The following is a 14,910-nucleotide window of genomic DNA, read 5'->3' as shown; positions in this document are numbered from 1 at the left end:
TGGGCTTATGTTGATAACTACAGAGGAGCAAGAGGGCACAGCCAGCCTGCACACCGATGTGTTGGCCGCTCTCCACAAGCACCAAGGCTGAAGGGTGTCAGAGCCCGGCTTCCCCTGCACCCTCCCTGCTTTCCCCATCTGTAAAATGGGCACAAAAGGCCCTTTTTGGAGCTTGCTGTCCACAAAGTGGGAGGCCGTTTTGTGCCTTATGCCATCCCCAACCTGGGGGTGTCTGCGTGAGGGGATCTGCGTGAGGGGACCCTCAGCGCGCCCCACACGAGTGGGGGACCCCATGGGGGGGCAGTGGGATGCATTTGGGGACCCCCAGGAGTGGAAGGGGAGCGGCGATGCCGCTCCTTTAACAGGAGGGGAGCCGGGAAATGCTGAGGACGTGCGGCACCGCCTCCTCCTCCTCCTCCTCCTCCTCCTCGTTCCCCGCCCGCTCCCTTCCTGCCAGCCAGCGCCGCGCAGGCACCGGCCCCGGCTCCACCGCCCCGGCTCAGGCCCGGCCCCGGCTCCACGGCCCCGGCCTGACGGTGAGTCCGGGGCTGGGGGGTGAGGAAGGGGGAACCCGGCCCCGGCTGCTCGGGGCTGGGAACATGGCCGGGGCCGGGCCCTGCCCGCGGCCTGCAGGGCGGGCCTAGGCCTCGGCAGGGGCTGCGGGGCAGGTGCGAGGCCGGGCTGAGGCCTCAGGGAGCCGGGGGGGGGGTTTGGGGTGTGACTGCGGCAGGGTGGGAGGGAAGGAGAGCGGTTATCTGTCCGGTTATCTGTCCGGCTGTCCTTCTGTCTGTCCGTCAGTGTTTGCACTAAATCACCGAGACCCACCCGGGGCTGTGGGTGCAGAGATTTGCCTCAAAAACCCGCTCCGGGGGTCGCCCCCCGTTTCCCTGCTGTGGTATCAGGCAAGGAAGCTGGAAGGGAGGCAGCCCTGTGGAGCCTGTTTTCCGTCAGGCATCCGAAATTATCCCCGCTGGAATGGTCCTTGGGGTGCTGATGACCCAGTGGGGTGCTTGGGGTGCTCCCCAGGCTCTCCCCCGTTGGTCCCAGCCATGGGTTTTGGGGCTGCCCCACAGCCCCGCGCTCCTTTATGGCACTAATTCCAGCCGGGTAAAACGCTTTAATTAACTCGGTGCCTATTAGGAATAACGTAGCGTCAGGCCTGGTCCGTGTGAGGCAATTTTAAGTGCTACTTTCTAGCGATCTGCTTCTGGCTTCTCGGTTTAACCTTTTTTTCAAGGCTGTGCTGTTTGAGATTACAGACGGAAAAACCTCAGGAAAAGCATTTCTTGCTCTCTGGAAGCGAGTAGCGGGAGAGGAGTTAAGTTGATACTTTGCTGTAGTCATTTGCTGTTTAAAATCCTCTTTTTTTTCCCTTTCTTTTTAGTATCTCCGTTGCCGCCTCTGCCCAACAATGCCCATATGGTGTTTAGCAGACATAACTGACAGGTCCCATTTAACATCTCCTCGTGTATGACAAGGCAGAAATCCCTGGCTAGAAACTCAGAGTGCTGGGGAAGCAAAGAGGGTTTTTTTGGTTCGTGCACTCCACATTCTCGTGGATACTTCTCCTACCCCTTCCCTGTGGGGCTGGCGAGTGTCCTGGTGCCTGCTTTGGGCTGGAAGCACCTCTGTGCTGTGCGGCCCTGCTGCCCGTAACTGCGCTGTAATTCCCGTCCACGAGCAGGCTATGCAACTCGCTTTGCCACATATTTTTTCTCTTGCCTCATGTGCTGATGCTGCTTTCTGCGTACTGTGATTAAAATAACTTTTGTGTGTCGCTGCAGCGGGGAAACGTTGGGGTTTGGATGGAAATGCTAGTGCTCTGTTAGAGTTATTACTGAAAAGCCTTTTTTTTTGTTAGATTTTTTCCCCCCTTCCTTATCTAGCCAGTCTCAAGGAGATGCTTTCTGCTGTCAGAAATAGCAGGAGTAGGAGGATTTGAAGTATACAATTAGTTTTTAATTTGATCCTTTATACCCCGCTGTCATAAAACCCCTATTTCAGCTAAATTAGCTTGCTAATGACTTTGTTTCTCCAACACCTTAAAGGAAAAGGAAAGGCTTGATTAAGCCTGTGTAAAAACTGTGGTGTTACTTTGGTTGAGTGTGGAACAGCCTTCACTTGCTTCATCTTTCTGTCTGAGATGAGGTGATTCTGGCTCATCTGGCTCAAAATTGTCTAATCATTGTGTGAACATCAGTACTGTAAACCAAAGGGTTAACTGAATCCTTCAGGAACCGAAATTCCCTGCGAATTTCAGAGGTTATGGACCCAGATTAAGTGTGTTGCTGGCCGAGACCCTTACTCATAAGGACATGGGGGGGAGAGGACATTTGTTTTATTTTAAGCATCGAGCTTGGTTGCTCCTAATCCCTTCCCCCTTCGCTGCCAAGACACCCACCTCTCGCCATCGACTGCGCTGAGAGCTTCAGCTCCCAAGTTTCATTCCCTGGCCGTGCCCAGATGATGTGCCTGGTAGGTCGAGTGCCATCCCCTGAAGTAGTCTGGGGGAGAAGAAACGAGATAAAATTGCAGGAGGAAGGTAATCCCTGCTATCTGCTCCAAAAATGGAGCCAGCAGGCAGCCGGGCACGAAGCTGGGAGCAGAAGAAAGCCCCTGATCGAGTTTAGTTTCTGAGTTTACAGCAAACATCCGTGTTGTGAGTGCCGCTCGTAACATAACTGCTTCTAAGGGGCAACGTGATCGGTTTATTCCTCGCCGCCGTCGCTGCAGGAAAGCTGCTCCAGAGCCTCCTCCAGGTCTCAGAACAATCACGGCGTTTCCAGCCTAACGTAGTTTATGGCCAGTTTGTATAATCTGTGTGTGTTCCAGCACTGCCGTTTGGTTTAAGCAGTTGTTTTCCCTCCCTGAGGTAATTAGAGGGAGCAGTTGTATCCCCTTGCAGCCACTTGTTTTGATAGGTTAAACAAGTCAAAGTCTTTATATCTCCTCCTGCTGTTCCCTCGGTGCTCTCCTCGTTTACTTTTACCATTCAAAACCTTTTTACTAGAAAAGGGAGTTTTAGGGATCTCTGTTTATTTCTTAAGCTTCCTCCTCGGTTATGTTGGCAACTCAGCAGGACTGGACTGTTCTTCAAAATGAATGGTTTGGGGGCTCTGCTCCCTGTGCTAACCTCTCCAACTCCTTAATATTCTCCAGGTGAAGGCTTCAGACCCATGAGACAGGCAGGTGCTGGGCAAAATCTGTCCCAGGCAAATCAGCTCTTGCTAATGACTCTGCATAAACTACGGAGGTGAGAGACTGGAGAATTACCAGGCCGTGACGCTTGGGAAGCTGTTTCTCCTCTCGTCATTATACAAGATGTCCAAAAGAATGAAACACACCATGCCTTTAAAAAAAAAAAAAAACAAACACAAAACACAACTATTTATTTATATTTTTAGAAGCTTAAATGCTTCTTCCTGTTCACGTGCCTGAACTACAGCTGGTTGCAGAGAGGTGGCTGCTCCTGAGCTTTGAAAGCTTTCCATTTCTCGCCAGAACGACGCCTTTACAGTAATTTTTATAAGATGCAGACTTGTTGACGCTTTCTGAAGGTTGTCTGTGCTCTCTGATTTGGGAACGCTTCTCTGCCTGCCAGTGCGGGCATTGTCTGAGCACGGGAGGCTTCCCCCCACGGCGCTTAATTGTGGCTTTTATTTCCAATTAGTTTGGAGCAGGAACAGCAGCGGCTGCGTCGATACGTGCTGCGTGCTGAACCGGGCTCCTGCTTCTTCCTGCGAATCGAAGAGCCAGGATTTAGCAGCCCAGGGGGCTCGGAGAGCAGATCCAGGTGTTGCTGGATGAGGTGAGGCAGGGTGCAGGCATCTGCAATTGCTCCACAAGCTTTTTTTTTTTTTTCCCCACACGAGAACAGAAGCAGCTCCTGTCCCAGGTTCCCTGCCTCTGAGCTCGTCCTCTCCTGGTTGCTGCTACCGCCCGCGTGTGGGAGTGCTGCACCCTAATTAGATTATATTAGAGTGAATAAGTGAATCTGAACAAATGAGCTTATGGGGGCACTGTCAGGTCAGCTGCGGCCCTAAAAATAGGTACTGAGCGCAGGACAGGCTTGGTGCAGTGTCTGTCGGTACAGCAAAATTGGATGGAGATTGCCTGTGAATGCAGAAATTCTGCTGCCTTGCTGTCTCTTTGGCCAGGGTGGCCAACTTTTGTTGGTCCAAGAAATGTCAAAAAGCCCTGAAATTTGGGCGTTCTTTAGTCGAAGCTTGGTGGGATGTCGGAAGGGGAAAACTATGGCTGTGGAAACTGTAATCATCTGAGGTGCTAAAGAACGCAAATCTCATGATCCTTTTTAATGCTTCCTGGCTAACTAAAGGTGATTTTTTTAGCAAGGCTCTTATACTGTGAAAAAACAGGGAAAAAGGAAGAGCTTTCTGCAGTAGCTATGCCTCTGGAGACTCTGGAAGGTTTCTTCTGACTCTTTCTAACAGGAATCTGAAGGATGTTGGTTCTATCAGATGCAGAAAAGTACTTCAGGAATGCCAAGCCTGAAATTTTGCTGTGCAATGTGCGGGGGAGGGACAGGAACAGCAAGGTGTGGGGTTAATCAGGAGGAAAATAACAACTTTCCTGCAGCTCTCCCCCTTGTTCTCTGTAACACGCTTTGTTTTCCTTGGTGCTTTGTGTCAAAATTCACAGCTCTACGTTCCTGTTACCGAACAGAAGTAGGTGAAGCTCCTTCCCCTTTTCTCCCCGAGAAGACTTACAAATAGCAGCTTCCTTTTCCAACTCAGCCTCATCCCGGCTTGCTCTGAGGCTGCGTTAGGACTCGGGGAAAGTATCTGTAAAATTAGTGGTGGCGAGCTGCTCCTTTCCTCGCCCTAATCAGCCCTGTTGCAAGTAGCGTTGCCCTCCGCCAGCATTAGCAGCTAACTGCTGCTGTCACTGTCAGGCGTGCAGGGATTTCAGTGCTCCTGAGCTGCTGATCTAAAATTTAAGATTACAGGATGGGAAAAATGCCCCGTGCTAACCCTCTGGGAGGAGACGGAGCCTGCTGCCCGACAGCTCCACACCCTCTTATGCCGTAGAATTGAGGATACAGAGCAAAACTTCTCGTTTTCTTCAAGGTGTAGCCGACTGAGGACTTGAGCATCGAGGAGGGCTTTTTTTTTTTTTTTTATTGCTGTGTCAGGAGGAGGTGCCCAGCAAAACGTGAGTCCTCGTTTTCGGATCGCAGGTGTTAACCGGCGAGCTGACCTTCTCGGGCTGGCTGCTGGCTGGCTCGCTGAGCGTTTACTGGCTGACCTGGGGAGAATGACGCCTGCCTGCAGGATCCCCCGGGTGTTGAAGGCGTTTAAGGGCTGGCATATTTATGCCCGTGATTCATGGTGCTTCCAAAACCTCTCCAGCCCTCGTCCTGCAGAGGGGAAGTGAGCGGCCGTGTGCGTAGCCTCTCGCTTAGGGGTGCCACCCAGCAGAGCAGCATGAGCTCAGCCTGCCTAATTTTGGGCTCGTTCTCTCACTTCCAAATTCTTCCTGCTTAATTCTGCATTGCTGGCTGATAGCATTTACTCTCTCCCACGTGGACTTAGAGTGGGGTGTTTTATTTTGGGGGAGGGACAAATTTAGCACTTCCTGCTCCTTTTTGCGATGCTCAGAGGTGTCTTTTTGTCTCCCTGCGACCACATAGGAAGGAAGCTGTCGAGCTGAAGAGATAAAAAAGCATCCTCTCCTCTAGCCCTCATCCAGCCACGGGGAAAAGCTGCCTCCCCTATGACAAGCAGTCCTGCTGCTGGCCCTCCCTGGGGGGGTGTTGCAGGGATGCTGCTGCTCGCAGGAAAATATGAGTGGCCTCGTAATCCATTTGCAAGTGCGTGGCTGTCGAGGCAGATGATGACTAAGCTCTTGCACAAGGTTCAGCTCTTTGGGGAGAGTGCCAGGATTGGACCAAATCATGACTGACTGATAAGGGAGCCTGTAATGCGAGGCAGCTGATAATTGTGTTGTTCCTGGTATAATCTGACCACTGGCTATGACTTTTTTTTTTTCCCTCCCCTCCCCTCCCAGCCCGTTTGTTGGGGAGTTTCGAGTTGAAAAACCTTCATTCAGAGAGAACAACAACAACAAAAAAAAAAAAGAGACCAACCCAGTTTGTCGGAGGAAGTGAGCAGCTCCCAAGCCTCTCGTGGCGAGCGCCCGGTGGCAGAGGTATTTCAAGGCTCTGACTCAGCCCTGCTGCACGTCGGCTCTCCTCGTTTTCGGGTCGGGTGGATTTCTTCCTGCTGGGAGCCTGCCCTCTGCCCCCTCCGTACCGCTGCCAGCTCTCCGGGGCGTTTATCTGTGCGCCCTGGCGTGTGAGGAGGGTGGAGGTGCCTCCCTTCCCATTTCACTGAAGGGAAAGCTGAGGCAGGTGCGTGTTTTAAGCTGAAAATGAATCCCAGCGTGGCTTTTATTTGAGGATTATCTTTTTTTTAATGGTACAAGGAGCACAGACCCACAGACAGGTTCGTGAGCCGGCTGCAGCATCGCTTCTGCCCTTCTCTGTCCCAGCTGAGAGCAGCACGAGGGCGATCCCCAGCCTCTCCAGGAGCAGCTCCAAACCTGAAAAAATGCTCTGGGTTTAGCAGTGCTCTGGTAAAAGCCTCCACCGGGGCCAGGAGGGGACTTTTCTGCCTCGTTTAACTCGATGTATGTGGGGAGGAGGGCTCAGCACGTCCTTCTGCGGGACCAGGAGGTCTCTCGGTGGGTGTGATGCTGGGAAGCTGGGGAAAAACAGAGCTGGTGAGCAGTGTCCTGTGTCATACCTCCTGACCTTTGCTGCTGGGAGCAGGTGTGGCTTTGGCTGCTGATTTGATTTCTTGAAAGCTCTGCTGCTGCTTTGCATCACCTGCACCGCCTCGTTTTGTGTCCCCAGCCCTGGTGGCCAAGGTCCTTCAAATCTGCGCTTCTCCACGTTCAGACTGGGACCGGAAAGGAGGAGTTTGCCCTAAAAATGTTTGCTGAGAAGGTGTCCTCGCCAAGCGTGGACAAATAAAAAGCATTGTCCAGGTGGCAGCTGAAAATCCTGGGACTACAGAGTTTCAGGGGGGTTGTGTTGGGTGCCGTGGGCTTTCCAGGATCAGCTGCAGGGGAGCACTTCTGGTCCTCGCTTGTTACCTCCACTTAAGGTCACTTCCCCGTCTACAGCCTGTGCTGCACCGCTGCCAGGATTGGGTTGCCTGCTAAATTTAGTAAACCTCTTTACAGCTTAGTGTGTATGCAAAAATGGATTTTTTTTTTCAAGCAGCTCCTAATGGGTTACAGCCTGCTACGAAGCGAGGCTGCCCCGGCACGGCCGGCAGAGCACCGGAGCAGTTGTGGGGTGAACAGGTAAACTTGTTTTCCCCACCTCGGTGTGTTTCAGCACGTGGATTTGGTGAGCTGAGGGTGACCTGAGGCACGATTACACCTTGCCTAATGCAGGCTGAGCCAGTTATGGGGTCACTGATGAGTTACTCAAAAGTTTTAGAACCTTGAGAAGGTTCTGGGGGAGGCGTTTCCCTGCCTCGACCCCCTGGCTTCCCCCTTTTTTCCCCTGCTGTTTGTGTGTCAAAGGAAGAATTTCTTGGTTTCTGGTGTGCCTATTTCTAAGGTGATTTCTTAATCTCCCCTCCCTGTTGCAGGCCACGGGAGCAAGAGAGGTGCAAGCTGAATTGCTTCCAATCGCTTACATCTGGGTGGTTGCAATGAAATGTTAAATCCTCGCATGCCAGAGGAGGAGCAGAGTGTGGGACAGTAAAGCGAGGGGAGGGAGAACGCAGGGAAGCATGAAAGAAATGACCTAAATTACTCCGCATTCCTTCTGCTGAGCGTTTTTAGGTGTTTTTAAAGCAACCTGCCATGGTCTTAACCCTATGTTTTAAGGAAAGCTGCGGTTCAAATGTGGATGTGCTGCTTGTTTTGGGGGAGATGTTGGGGTATTGATTTGAATTCAATACTCTGAAAACAACTAAATGTGTCTTTGAAGCCACTGTAAGAAACTTTTATGGGGCTGGCTGTTATGGCCAGAAGTGGAGGCAGCCAGAAAGCCCTCAGAGATGCACTCTGCACGCATCTTTTGGGGAATTTGTTGTCACCAAGTCCCCGATGTTATGCTGAGTGTAGGATTAGGACCAGTAGGGCTGTCTGAGGGCTGCTCAGGGTGTGCTGGGCTCAGGGGAATGGCAGTGAGCCTCAGCACGGCTCACCTGGGGAACCAGCAGCTACAGGAGCAAAGTGGTTAACAAAAGCTCCTTCACAGCACAGCTCAGGTGTAATTAAACTGCGTTAGGAAACACTTTGGAGGAGCTGTGCTGGAGAGACTCATATGTTGCCAGTGCTGTGTGCAGGGATTGCTTCTGAAGCCTCTTCTGCTCACCAGCCATCCTGAAACTTTTAGCTAATATTTCCAAGATTATCGACAGCATTAAAGGATGTAGCCTGGCTATGGAAGTACTTTCTTGTTTGCTGTGTAACGCCTTACTTCAGGATAAATTTGGAGTTACGGCTTTGCCACTGCCTCGTATCTGATGTGGAAGTCTTGGTGATGGGATCCTGTTCATCCTTTGGGCAAATTCCTGCAAATTTCTGCTGGATCAAAGTCACCAGGTTGGTGCTGTAGGAAGTCCAACAGCTGCTGCGGTCCAGGTTCTGTCCTGACCGTATCTCCACCCATCCCCTGTCTCTGAAGGGTTTTATAAATGTAGCAAGAGCAGTGCTTTAACCCGGCAGTTGATTATAAATGTAATGCAGGTGTAATAAAATCCAACCCTCTCTTGCAGGTGTTGTTCTTAACAGTGTGACAGGGACTTAAAACCCCCTGATTGCTGCTGGCACAAGACTTGCATCAGTCCCAACGTGTTCCCTGCGATCCCAGGGCTCAGGTTTGCCCCGTAGCTGAGCGGCAGGAGCTGTGAGCAGCCGTGTGGCCAGGTGAATTCAACCACGGAGCTCTGCAGGGTGGCTGTAGGTACCCCACGGCCACGTCGAGCAGCTCGTTGTGTTGAGGGCTGAGTGCTTTTTTCCAACTTGCAGTCAAAAATGCATTCATGGCTTAGTACGTGGTTGTTCCCATGCCAGCATTGTCCTCTGGCCTCAACCCCACCCTGCAAGGTACGAGCTGGAGGAAGCTGATGGGCTGGGTACGGCCCCTTTTTACTGGGGTGAGGAGTTCAGAGCAGGGGAACACCATGAGAGCGAGCGGTGCCAGCTCGGCCACGGCTCCTTGGATCTTTTTTTTTGCCTCTTCCTGAACCATGACTAGGGTGGATGATAGCACTGAGGGCAAAAATAGCCGTGCTGATGGAGTGCTTACCCAGCTGTGTGGGCAGCAGAGGGGCACTGCCGGGCTGGGGGGGCTGACAAACCCTACTTGGTAGCTGTGCACGTTGAGGAGATCTCTATTTATGATGCCTGTGTCAACCCAGAGGAACTTTGACTTCTCTATGGCAGGTCCGCGTTCCTCCTCTCGTCTAGCCTCAGCTGAAGTTGTCCTTTCTCAATCCTGGGGTTGAGAACCTACTGTACACCCCTGAGTGTCAAACCCTGGACTCATCTGAAAACTTTTTACCATTCTGAACTTCGTTCAAGCGATGGAAACTTTTTTCCCCAGTTTTTTCATTATGCTACAAGCGGTGAGAAGGGCAAAAAATCTTCACTGCTGATTTCCTCTGCCTTTTGAGGTGAAGAATTATCAAGACTTGAGCCAGAGGTTTAGCCTGGGACTGAGGTATGGTGGTCTCGTTTCACGTGCTGCTTTGTGATGCTCTAATTTAGCTAAATCTGTGCCAGGTTTACAGTAAGTTTGATGCAGCAGTCACACTTGGTTTCCCTTTAGAGAAAACTGAAATCACTCAGCTGCTTCGCCATAATCTGGGCCATAAATAATAATATCTTCTAACTCGAGGTAGTTAGGAGAAACCACATGAAAGCAGCTGTGTCTGATATGATTCACAATCACTTAGAAGCCTTGATTTCCCTGTGTGAGTTGTTCACAGCTCTCCTTTAACTTGTTGCCTCTTCCCAAGGCAGGGCAATCGGCCTGCTGCAGGAATCCAAACAGAGGGAGCATCGCTCTGCTGTCACTTCTCCTCTCATCCTCTGCTGTTTAACAAAGGGATTGTTGAGTCACAGAAAGGTTAACGAAGCACTTTCTTTTTTGTCTGTGGTCCAGTCGCTTTGCAGAGCCGTGCCGAGCAGCAGACTGAACAGAAATAATGGGGAAATCTTGGTGAGGGAGTGACTGGGGCTGTCATTTTGCAACGCCAGGGTGAAGACCTGCTGCAGCTTCGTGCTTCCAGCTGCCCGTAGGGTGGCTGATGGCAAAGCTCGTTGCAGGAAGGTTAAATATCAATTTTCTCTGCGTCTTTTACATTTAAGTATCAGAGCTGGGGGCAGCTGAACCATCACAGTTGGTCTGACAGTGGCTTCCCATTTAGGACTTGAAATGGTTTTTATTATAATGAGTCTTTTGGGCTTTGGCATCAGAAGAAGGGCGGATTGTAGTCCTTAATTACGAAACAGGGGAACAAATTGCGGTCGGACGGCCAGGCAGTGCTCCAGCAGCGTTTGTGCCGGGCCATCCCAGTGCACAAAGGACCGTCGCGGGCTGTTGCTGAGCTGATTATTTTGGGTTGCTTTAGGTAAGGATTGGGAAGTTCTCTTTTTGAGTTCATCACAAGAGTCCTTCAGGCTCCTTGAGCAAACGCTGAGCAAATCTGTCCCCAAAAAGCCTCCAGTGGAGGCAGGGAGCGTGGGGAACGTAGCATGGAGAAGGAAAAAAAAAATAAAATTAAATCTTTCTGTATTGGGACACCGGTTTGTGCAGGTGCTGTGGCAAAATAACCACGAGGGAAGGTTTGAAGGCGAGGTGCTTTGGTGCAGCCCGGCACCTTCGCCTCGTCCCTTCTCAGCCACCTTCCTGCGGGGCTCCCCCTGCCCTTGCAGCCAGCTCAGGTCCCCAAATCGCCGAGGCATTTGCTGTGCAGCAGCAGGTGGGTGTACACGTATTTCACATCGCCGTGCACCAAGGCAGGGCCCCAGGTGGGTGTTTGGGTTGTGCAGGACGGAGGGAGGTGGAAAATCCAAAACTCCTCCGCTGGCCTGAGGCTCGCTTTGTTTTTTTTTCCTCTTCCCTAGAGCTGCCGAGGCTACGTGGTGGCTGGCATACGCATGGGAGCGCATTCTCCTGTTGGGAATGTTAAAAATACACGCTACAATTTTCCCTTTCCACATACCAAAATATATTAATGTGCTGGTGCTTTGATTAGTCATTTCCTTTTTCCTTTGTTCCTCTTGCAACGGGGCAGAGGACTGCAGGCACATGCTTGAGTGAAATCTTTGTATGGTTAGGAAATCTTGTGCTGAATAGATTCTCCTGGGCTAATACCTGCCTTGGCAGAGGATGATTTCTGCTCTCGTCCGTCAAACGCACGCTTAAAAATAAGTCTGGATGAAGTTGTTTTTAACGGTATTCACACTAAAAACGTCTTTTGATTTATTTTTATAGGGAAAAGAAATTCTAGGATGAACCAAGTTGATACTTTTTGCTAGGAATGTGATTTATTCTCGCAGGAAAATGGTGTTGGGTTGGGTTTTTAGAGGAAAACTTGCAGATTGGCTCCTTGTCTGCCTCCTGTCGCGTTGCCTCCCCCTCCCCACGTTCACCGTGGGTGGAAGCTTTGCAAAAAGCCCTAATGGGACACTGTTAGGGCTGACTGTGGGACTGCCCTGTGCCTTTGGGGCGTGGAGGTACGAAGGTTAATCAATTCTGCATTGCCCCGAGCCGCCTGCCAGCCCTTCAAGGTCGGAGCCTTTCAGCTTCTCAGTTGTCCCCGCTGCTCGCAGGACTTATTTTCTGGTGCTTTGGCGAGGAATTTGGCAAAACGCTGTGCTGCTGGAGATGTGCAGGACATGTGGTAGGTTTAAAATGGCATTTCTTGTGCTTCTGGAGGGATCCTAGGGAGCAGGTGAACACATCACTGACCGAACCGGCTGAGGGCTGGGTTAGGAAGCCGCTCGGAGAAGCAAGCAGCAAACGAGGACAATTTTGTGCAGGTATGTGCAAACTTCAGCAGTGCGTCCCCCAAACTAACTGCTGCTATGTAGAGCTTCCTCGTTAGCAATCTGTCGTGGTTTTCCTGTCTCTGAGGACGTCTGCCTTGCCCTCACTTCAAGCCGAAGGCTGGTTTGTGCCTCCCAGGAGCATAAAATCAGAGAATATCCCAACTTGGAAGGGACCCATAAGGAAGGATCATCAAGTCCAACTCCTGGCACCACTCAGCAGGCACAGGCTGCGGTGCTGTGACCACGAGGAGCTCGTCCCAGCCAGAAACTGGGGTGCAGGAGGCTCTGCTGGGACGTGGCAGCCTGATGGAGAGGCCGATAACACGCTTGGGGCTTTTCCTTGACTGGTTGCAGCTCTGGTGTATAAAAAACCTGTTTTGTTTTTTAAATGAGCCTCCCAGTTCTTGGATTCCATTCATAGTTTCACAGCAATCTGCAGAGGGAAAAAAAAAAAAAGAAAAGCTGGGCTAAGGCATTTTCCTCTTTTGTTTCTGTCTCCTTCTCTTCCATTTATTTTTTTTTAAATATAAACAAGAGAATATAATAGAGAAATGTATGTTTGTGTAGCCATATTTACTGTATACACTGGAAGGGGGAAAAGCTTTGGTTCCAGCTGTTGTTCTTTGCAGCTCACTGTGAAAGCACGAGTGGAATTTGAGTACTGAGAAGCTGCTGCTGCTTGTACCTGCTCTGCTGTCCTTGTGGAGGTTGAGTTGTGCCTGGAGATGATAGGAGTGAAGCAAACCCAAATTCATCAGAAGAGCTGCCCTCCTGGCTGAGCATTTCCCTACCTTTTTTTTTTTTGGCAGAGCTGTGCTCCAGGGCTGCCTGTGCAGCCCAGGTGAGAGCAGGCTGGGAATAGGGAGTCAGACACCTATTTATTCACCAGGCAGATAGCAAAAGGCCTTTCTTGGGGCTCATAGTGGCTTTAACGTGTGGAAGTGGCTTGTGCAGACCACTATGAACTTCCCAGGTGATTAACCACAATAAAACCAGGTGTGGCCTGGTTCTTGCCTCCCATCCAGACACATAATTTGTGTGTCTCTGCCTTGCTGACCTCCAAATCCCGGCTGAAACCTGTGCCTGGCTCGCGCTGCTGGGCAGCTTGGGGCTGCAGGGGACCCCTGGATGTTGAGCAGCCACATGGCACGCAAAGCTGCTCTTCAGGCTGGTAATCCAACCTCAGCCAGCTATTAATCTGCTAGCTTTGTCTCTTATTTTTAGGAGGTAATCCTGCTATGGCCTTGCATGATGTGCCAGCACCAGAGAAAAGGCAACCCCACGGCTCGGTGTTCCTGCAGAGTTACAAAGCCACTTCATGGTGGCTGCCCATTGCAAATCAGCTGAGCGGCGCCGTGGTGAGAAGAGCGAGGTTTATAGGTTTATTTTCGAGCAAATCGGTATTTTGAGAGCGTTAGAAATGCAAACTTGAGCGTTTCCTATATTGTGGTTAAAAGATGCAGCTGGTCCGTGGGGCTGAGCGGTGCGCGGCCGGCTCCCCTTGCCTTAACATCAGCAGAGCAGCTCCTGCTGCTGCATTCGTGTGGCTGTTTTTTTTTTATTTTCTTTTGCTGTTAAGCCTTACTTTCTGATGTAACACGGCAGACAGAGAGCGAGAGACACAGCAGGGGATATTTTGGCTGTTGGGAGCTCCTTGCTGTAGTGACCTTGGCGGCTATCGCTGCCGGCGGACCAAATCGGAGTCTGTTAATCTCCACTTGCAGGTTTCTCCGTCTGCGCGGTCGCAGTGAGTATTTTTCCTCCTTAGCTTGAGAAGTTTCACTTCCCAGTTCCCCGTACGGAGATGTGAGCAAGAAAATGAAGAGCTGGTGAGGATCTGGTCCTGGCTTGCAGCAGAAGGAAACGCGTGCCTCAAATCCTGCCTGCTCGTGCTGGGTGTGCACAGCTCAGCTCAGGCGGTGGGCACAGCACGTCCCGGCAGGAGCTGGGAGGGAAGGAAGCCTCAGGGGCTCCCTGGAAGCAGTGATGGGAAGAAGCAGACGTGCTGGGTGATGCCCAGAGCCTGCTTCAGGTGGAAACCACAACTTTTGGTCCTGTACAGGCAGCTGGGGAGAAGGTAAAGAGGTCTCCGAAGGCAGAGGACAGCGCGTTAGTGGGTGTGTGTGTTAGGATGTAGTGGTTTCAGGGGGAAACCTGCAGTCTGGTGGGGGTGAGGACGCTTTGCTCTGGCCCTGATGGCATTTCTCAGAGCTGTTTTTGATCCAAAATAACTTCCTCTTGCAAGAAATATTTCGTTTTCTGAAGACTCTTCAGTCCGGATTGATACCGATATCTTTATGCTCTTGTTTCTTTGCACCAACAGCCCCGGGAGGCTTCACTGAAGGGGTCTGTGTGGTTTTGGGGTGAGCTGCAGGGATGGAGGAGGGAGTGTTTATCCCCAGGTAAATGCAAGGTTGCACACTCTGCTTTTGCTGAAGTTAATTCTGGCTCTGGGTTTTATCCCATTGGCAGCTGCTGCGTTTTTCCAAGGTGTTGACTGGAAAAATGCATTTAAAAAGGGAAGAGGGGAAAAAAAAAAAAAGCAAAGGCTTCTGCTGAAGCAAAGTTACTCTTTTCTGGAGTATAATAAATAGTGTGTCTCTGTTAACTAACATCAAGCAGAGCCCAACAGATGGTACAAACAGCGGCACGTTTGGAATGGAAAATATTTACCTAGAGGGTATTTGCAGCGCCGAGATTGTGCTCTGCAAATGGCTTAATTGTATCAGCCTAATCAAGTGAAGAGTGGAAAGATTTATTGACAAGCCTCCCCTTCTTGCTGCGAACAGTTTAGAGGGGATTTCGAGCACTGTTAAGCTTGACTTGAACAGGTCTCCTTCCTAAATCAGGGTTACTTTAGGATGTGGC

The 14,910-nt window shown here is 51.0% G+C and overlaps 1 protein-coding gene across 4 annotated transcripts in view; it reads left to right on the top strand.

The window, feature by feature from the left end:
* The first annotated feature begins 426 nt into the window (after positions 1-426).
* KTN1 (kinectin 1) overlaps positions 427-14,910 on the top strand; it is a 72,340-nt gene continuing 57,856 nt past the window's right edge. For all 4 annotated transcript variants that reach the window (XM_084287281.1, XM_084287283.1, XM_084287282.1 and 1 more), the window contains exon 1: positions 427-536. The gene's annotated coding sequence lies outside the window, so the exon portion shown is untranslated. The remainder of the gene's footprint in view (positions 537-14,910) is intronic.

The sequence above is a fragment of the Netta rufina genome, assembly GCF_964035555.1.
Source record: "Netta rufina genome assembly, chromosome: 5".
Classification (NCBI taxonomy): domain Eukaryota; kingdom Metazoa; phylum Chordata; class Aves; order Anseriformes; family Anatidae; genus Netta; species Netta rufina.
This window is presented reverse-complemented; position numbering and strand designations above follow the sequence as displayed.